We start from the raw sequence: 6,000 nt of genomic DNA on the forward strand, positions 1-6,000 counted from the left end.
TGTCTCAAACTAGCTCACTTGTGGACCCGTCTGATCTCATATGCATCATCGTTGAGGATTTTGTCAGTGAGGTGAAGACGGCGATGCAAAGGGCAATCCGCAAGGTTGCCTCCTATGATGCATCATCGTGGTCAAAGGACTGGAAGACGACATGCAGTCGTGTGGCTGAAGAGATGTTCAACATCCTGGAGACAAAAGTTGAGCCTTCCCACCGTGAAGACCGTCCTGTTTTGAGAGAGGCACAGGACAAAGATGGACTACACACTGAAGCTCTCACAAGAAAGGTCCTCTTGGTGGGCCTTGATGTTCTGAGTGTTAGCAGTGCTGAGAGAGCAGATCGGAAAACCAGTGATCTATTGATCACTGCCGCTGAAAAGTTCAAACAGTTGACCTCATCTCCAACCTCGGAGGAACATCTCTCCATGCGTAAACAGAAGAACGAAGCTCAGCTGCCGCATGAGGATGTCCAGGAAAAGGCCACCAGGGCTGTGAGTCAGGTGCTACTGAGCAGTTCTGGAGTTTGGGAAAAGAACAGCAGCTCCCCTGAGATGCCCAGCAGCCTGGCCAGTGAGACAGATCTGGATTCTATGTTGGAGGCAATGGCTGAGGCAGGATTCCCAACGGATTTGATTCAACGTCATCTAGACTTCACATCTCGTGATATTGTGAGCTCTATTAAAAGCAGCATGGACGTGTTGTCGTCAACCGGTCACTCTCCAAAAAAGAAGACGACTAAAGACTCTGGAGTTTTCTCCATCCTGAACTACACGTTCCACAGAATTAACGAGAGAGTGAAGGTGTTCTTTAGAGTGATGGAGAAACTTGTGAAGGAAGGAAGAGCAGCTGCATCTTCATCAAACATGAAACAGGCCTCAGAGACTTGGGCCGCCAAACCTTTCAACGGAGCCAAATCACAGGCACCATCAGTGAGCACTGATTTTCAAAAGGATGATCTCACAGTTGGCAGCACAAATGATGTAACTAGTGGGATCGTATGTCTTCATCATCCTGATGTTTCTCATCCAGAATGCCACGTACCTACAGTCCACAGTGTTTCCCAGCTGGATGACCTCACTGTAAAATGTACAAACAGCATTATCGGTGAGATTGTACAGCTTTATCACTCAGATGAATCGTCTGAGTGTGGAGCAACAGTGGGAGACAAAGACAAAGTGGAAATACACAACATATTCCAGGGTTTGGAAGAACTTGTTAGAACTAGTAGATCTTCATCGAAGACAAGTTCATCAGATACAGATTTAGGAGAGTGTGAGGACGTGTCACTCCCTAAACTGGATGCTTTCAAAGTAGATCCTGAAGTTGATCGTACTTCAGCGCGTCGTTCTCTCGAGAGCCTTCTTAGTGCCGAGTTCCAGAGTGAAGCGACACAGACTGTGTGTGACATTCTTCTGAAAACAGGAGAAAAGCTTTCAATCTCAGGGTCCTCACAGTCATTCCAGTCCTCTTCCAGCCCAGCTGGTGCTGCCTCGTCCTTCTACGCTGAAGCTCAGTCTGCAGCGTCAGACATCGTTACAAACTTCCTGAAGAAGCTGCGGAAGTGTTGTCTTTCAGCCCCATCAGACAATGCTTACAGTTCAACTAGACCAGCTCAACAGCAAAAGAAAGACGTACCCTCTGCTTCGCAAAGCATCTATAGAGGTGTACATAAGAAGGTTTGGGGGTTTCTGCTGGGGCTCCGAAAGCCATTTCCAGAAAAAAGAGAGATCTTCCCAGAAGATAAGCCTACAATGGGAGCAGGGGTGGAAAGAGGGACCCAAACAATTTCACCAAGGCTCCAGCTTAATCTGGACTCCTGTACGGACGAGGTGATTTACAAAGTTGTGGAGTTGTTCAAGAGTGAGCTGCTTCTGTCCAGCTCCTCTAAAGTGTCTCTCCACATCTCCACATCCCTTCCTGAACAGCTTTCGGTCAATGTGACGACCGTTAAGCCGAAAGGCTTCCTGACTGAGGCTGCTCAGCTTGTGAGTGATGTTTTAACCAGAAGATTATCCTCGCAGACGTCAAGTGATGAATCCAGACAACACTTCTTGGATTCTTCCAGAGAAATCTCCTTCTCACCTGTTTGCTCTGCCAGCTCAAAGGATGTACAAGATGCTGCTGTTACTGTTGCCGAAACAGTGGTTGACGCCTTAGACAGATATGTGGAGTCTAAGCATTCGGCAATGACAGCTGTCAACAGCGGTTCTGATACGCTGAGCTGTCTTGATGCTCTCTCACAAATCTCTGTCAGCAACATCTCTGAAGAACCTAATACATCAAAGAAGATCAACTATTCTAAGCCTTTTTTCATTTTCAGAAAGGTAAAAGATCTGCTTAATGATCTTTTACTGGGGGAACAGAGAACCGATCCCAGCGTTACAGCCACAAAATCTAAACATTCAGCTTTGGGAATGTCACAGGCCACACCAATCACCTCACACCACAGTGTGTCTCCAGTTGGCAGCAACACTGCTCCACTGGACACTGACCTTGAGGTTGGTGCCGTTTTTGAGACGCCTGATTCTGTTGCTGAAACTATAGCAGTCACTCAGCCTCGGTCTGTTGAGCAGCCAGCCTCTGAAGTGACCCAGCTGGACCATCTGATTCCTGATGAGAGCCTGCGATGTCACGCAGACAGGTTAACGAATTTCACAACAGACGTTCTTAGAAACACAGCAGAACCCTCACATACTAGGAAGCATTCCTCAGACTCAGTGCTGGAAACATCCTGGCTGAGGAGCTGTCTGCTGAGAGACCCTGACCAGGTTCCTTCGTCGCTGGTCTACGTCTTTGTAGATGATGCCGTTAAAAGTTTGCTCCGGCACCTGCTGAGTCTAAACCCAACCTCTCCACATGCAGCTGATCTATCGGCTTCATCTACTTCCTCTGCTCGACAGCTGCGAGGAAGCAGTGCAGGTTTTTACGGCCAGAGCTCAGATAAACCGACCGGCTTCACTGACATAGAAAACCATTTCACTGAGGCTCTAACAGGCTCACAGAGCAAGATGGAGAATCCTCTATCATTGCTCGTGAAGTCTGAGCATTCTGAGAAGAATCATGACTCTGTATTGGATGTCAAGCCTATTGGTGAATCACCCACAGCTTTGAGCATTGCTGGCACGTCAATGGTTGGAGAAACACTGGAGAACCTCAGTGTCTCTAGCGAGGAGTATGAGACTTACTCTTCAAGCTCCAGCCCAGTAAATGAGAGCTGTTCCTTGGATCCACAACCTGTGGCTGTGAAAAAGAGCAGTCGTGGGTTCCGTTTCATTGTGGCTAAAAAAGCTCCTCTCATCAACATCGGATTAAAGGTATGAAAGACTTTTTATACATTAATTATTTAAACATGCACACCAATCATATACCAATATAAATATTGTGTTAAATGTACGACTGTTCTCTGAATCTTGAATATTTTTGTTTGTTCATCAAGAAATCAAGTAAACTCTGTCCTGCTGGCCTGGTGTCGGACAGCCATCAGCCTCCCTCCACCTCTGGAAATCTTCAAGAGTGTAAGTTCATGAATCAATACACACAAATTCACTGATTCACAGTGACCAGTACTTCATAATCTGTGCCTCTCAATATTGCTCTTTTATTCTTCTAATTGGAATGTAGAGCGTAATAGAATAGGAGTGTAATAGTTTTGTCAGTTGATGTGATTCTGATTCATTTTATCTTTTGCAGCTTTACAAAGAGAATCAAAGGTTTCCATGACTCCATTTAAGAAAACCCGCCAATGTCTGTCCAGGATTTTCTCGGCCATCCGCAGAGCGCTGCCCAACCCCTTCCAGTGCATGACTCGACCATCTTAAGCACTACAAGCTTTTGTGTAACACTTCCTCTCAATCCTGTAATCATGATGTGCTGTATATGCATTTATAAGGTGTTGTAAGGCCTGCATACCATGTTTTAATACTGCGTATAAACTTGTAGAAGCTGTTAAATCGTGATAATTACACACATAACGCTTCATACAACAAGAGTGTATGACTTTAAAAACATAGAATCATTAATGCATTTTAGAGTCTCTTCTGAAGAACATTGTACACACTTATGTTGTGATGAGCTACAACATTTTACAGAGCTTCATACCAGGATATCACAGGCTTTAAGTAAAGGTTTTTTAAACGTCTTTTAAATGTTTTATTCTACCAATGCAGGAATTGATTAAGTCTTTAATTATCAAATCTAGCTTAAGGCCATGGCTAAAGTTACCTATGTTCCTAAACGAGTCAGCTGTCATTGACTGTTTGTCTTTACTGGCTAATATAAAGTTTTCTGAGCTGCTACTGATTTAGCATTGGTTGCTAAATGCTAACAGTCTAGCACCAGCTAGCCAGACATTACAGTTTCCAGACAGTGAAAAATAAACAGTCTATCAAATCCAAACTACATATAAAAGTTATGACGTCTAAAAAGTAAATTCTAATTGAAACCAATTTGGCGCAGTGCCAGGTCCACCAAAAATCAGCCAGACAGAATTGCTTCAATGTCTTCTGTACCCAATACATGTTTAGCTGTATGAAGGCCTGGCTCTGCAGAACATATACAGGAACCTTGTTATGGTACGATATCCTGTAAAACATCATTCATGTTTACAATGTTCTGATGAACAGATATTATAATGTGTTTAGAATTCTGACATTATAAAGTTGTAAACTCTTATTTTATAAAGTATTATGTGTGTAACTATAAATGGAGTTACAGTCTGGTGTCGACCCGAGGAGGATGGGTTCCCCTGCTGAGTCCTGGTTCCTCTCAAGGTTTCTTCCTCATGTCTGGGAGTTTTTCCTTGCCGCTGTCGCCCTCGGCTTGATCATCAGGGGTTCAGACCCAGATGTCTGTTTGAACAGCTCGTAACCGCATCACCATCAGGCTATGAAACAAAATCAAACATTCATGTTGAAGGTGCGGCCCGAACTCGCAATCTGTGTGTAAGCAACTATACAACCTTACGTTCAGCACAATAAGGTTATATATGTCACAAAATACCTTATAAATGCATTTATAGAGCATTATGTGTTCAGAATTCATAGGACAGCTAAAATAAATGCATCTGCAACAAAGTCCTGTGTGTGATTATCTATTCAATTTCACACAGTCGCTCCCATTATGAGAGAACTGAAAAATAGAACAGAAAAGTATCAAAAAAGATATGATACCAGTCTTGTTTTTGTAAGTTGCCACAAGCCCCTTTTAGTATGTATGTGTGTGATTGTCTAGGATGAATTATTATTTGGAGTTGTAAACATTGGTGAGCATTTCATGTGTTTTATTTTGAACTTTTCTCTTTTAACTGTGAGCTGTCATGAAAAACAGCCCTTTGAAAAAAATGTAAACCTGATTTTATCTGTTCAGTAATAATTGGTTGGTTTCATTTACACTTTCATTGCTACACTGTTGAAGTGACGTTCCCATAATTCCATTTAGGGTGGATTGTTCTGCCATATTATCAAGGTTAGTCCCTTAACTAATGCTACAACTACTCACATACACAGTGAGAGCTTAAAGAGTTGCTGCTTTATTGTGATTCTCAGACAAAAATTGAACAAAATGAGCCGGGATTTATCTGAACCAACTAGAGAGGGATGATAAACAAAGATTTATGGATAAAAGTATCTTTATTGACGGTGTAGATCCATAAAAAGAGTGGACTAATGATCTGGATACCTGCTCTTCATACCCAGATTTGTCCTAGCTGGCGTGTGGCTCAAGTGACTTTTTTTTTATTAATATAGAGTTTTAAAGCCACTCAACTCCAACGTACAGTTTAAAAATCCATATTCTGTTTACACACAGGCAGGTTTAACTGAGTAAACTGACATATTTCACTCAGACACTCACATATATCACAATATGTTTTAATGTTCGCAGTTCCTTCCGCCAAATTATAGTTCCTTAACGAGCAGCTTGTTGCTACGTCAGAGTAACAAACTCTGCCCACTGCACAGCCGGCAGTTCGTCCTCCAGCTCCTTACACTAAATTCCCAAACTGTC

This window comes from Colossoma macropomum, unplaced genomic scaffold, assembly GCF_904425465.1.
Source record: "Colossoma macropomum unplaced genomic scaffold, Colossoma_macropomum, whole genome shotgun sequence".
Lineage (NCBI taxonomy): Eukaryota > Metazoa > Chordata > Actinopteri > Characiformes > Serrasalmidae > Colossoma > Colossoma macropomum.